Genomic DNA, 2009 nt, shown 5'->3' with positions numbered 1-2009 from the left:
CCAGTTCTCCTCCGCAACGTCTTCCCGTGAAGTCTCCTGTAGTTTCAGGCACCCTTCCTTCCGACCCTCACCCGATCTCTGTTTCTCTGCTCGCTTATTTTTTTTCTCTTTCTTCTAAAATTCGTCTTTTTTGCAGAGACCTTCTGACTGGCAGCTTGTCTCATCTGCCATCTTGGCTCCTCTCCCCAAATTTTTTTTTATCTCCGTATCTTTTTCAGAGACTTCCCCAGGAAAGACATATTTTCTCTTTTTGTGTATTTAAAGAAATAAGCTCTAACCTTGAGGGAAGACAGAATCAAAGATCTGGCAACAACATTTGTCATAAATAATGAATGAGAAAACATTAAAAAATTAATTGGGATAAATTAAGTATCAGTGTAGTCGCACTGATACTTAATTTGCACAAATTGGCTCATGGGAGTTGTGGTAGGTTTGCCTCACTGATTAGCTGCCTGTATGGAATTCTTCTCCTGTGCCATCCTCAAGGCATTGCTTAGGTTCTTCTCCTCTTCCCTGGCTGATAGCTCTTCTGTTTTCCTCCTCTGGTCCCTAAGTGGATATTTCTCAAACTTTAGCTCTCAAGCTTTTGTTCTCCAATGTCTATTTTTTAGATTCCACAGACACGTGAGCTAGCGTATAATTCCTTTTTCTTCCCCTCAAATCTATCAGGCTCACAAATCCAATCTTTTCAACATACTGATTTTTCTCTATTTTAAAAAATCCATGGAAAATTCTCCCTATGCCTCTCTATTATCTCAATCCTCCATACCATGGTCTAACTACAATTCACCTCCTCCCAGGAGCAATAATTTTCCTCCAAAACTCCAGCTCTCCATTCGGGCATTTGTTTCCAAAGAACCCAGCCTGTGACAGTTGGTATGAGGAATGTTCCAGAAAAGCCAGTGATAAAATGAAGTTTTGGATCACTAGCCATCAAAGTGGCAATAAGGACTTAATCACTGGTGCACAGACAGCCCTTTACCAGAGGTTACATTCCACTTATTAAAACTAGTGGTGAAATAAGATGGTGAACTGCTGGAAGGAAATGTACTGGCACGCAGGACGTATCAGGTTTTTGAGATGAATGTATGGAGATAAGGAAATAGTATCTGTAAAAGTGATAAGGATTGGACGGCCATTGCTAAATGTTGCTGATACTTTATGGAGAGATAATGAACAGTTGAAGGTGAGTAAATGTAATAGAAAGCCAGGTATGAAAGTCATACAGCATTTTTGGTTGCACACAAAGAAACACTCATCTCAAAATCAAGAACCAAGCTAGGACTCAACAGTAATAGTAACTGACCTTTAAAAACTGTTAAATACCCAACCATGGCAGGTCTGTTTTGTTAAAGTCCACGCCAAACTAAAACTATTGCCCAGAGAGGTGATTAAGTTGCTAGGAAGGACTATGCGACACCATGGCATGCATGTACAGTAATGGTTTTCCAAGTCCTTCCCCAAAGGAACCTAAGATCGTAAATTTACATGGGTAATTGCACTGGGGAAAAGGTAATACCAAGATATTCCAAGGACTGTTGGGCACAGGATTTGAGTTGATATTGATACCCAAAGACCTAAATCATATGTTCCCTCTGTTAGAATGCAGGCATATGGGGTCCTCTACAAGACAAGGTCTGGTGACCATTTCCCCCTTCTTTACTGTAAGATTGGGCTTGACATATTTGGCAGATGGTGCAAGCATCATATTGGGGCAGTAGTCTGTGGGGTCAAAGCTACCAAAAAGAGAGACTAGGACCTGCTCCCACCCCTTCATTCCCCTGCAGCCAAGATGGTGAATCAAAACCAGTATTGCATCCTAGAGGGGATGGTTGAGATTAGTGTCATACTTAAAGGATCTAAAGGATGCAAAGGTAGTGGTCCCCATCATATTTCCATTTAATTCATGAGTCTGGTCCTTGCAAAAGCTGAACAGAACTTAGAGGATGATGGTAGATTACTGTCAACTCAGTGAAGTAGTAGTCCCAATCATGACTGCCTTGTCAGAT

This window comes from Propithecus coquereli, unplaced genomic scaffold (genome assembly GCF_000956105.1).
Source record: "Propithecus coquereli isolate 6110/MARCELLA unplaced genomic scaffold, Pcoq_1.0 Scaffold41, whole genome shotgun sequence".
NCBI classification, from domain to species: Eukaryota; Metazoa; Chordata; class Mammalia; order Primates; family Indriidae; genus Propithecus; species Propithecus coquereli.
The sequence above is the reverse complement of the archived record's forward strand: the minus strand, read 5'-3'. Positions refer to the sequence as shown.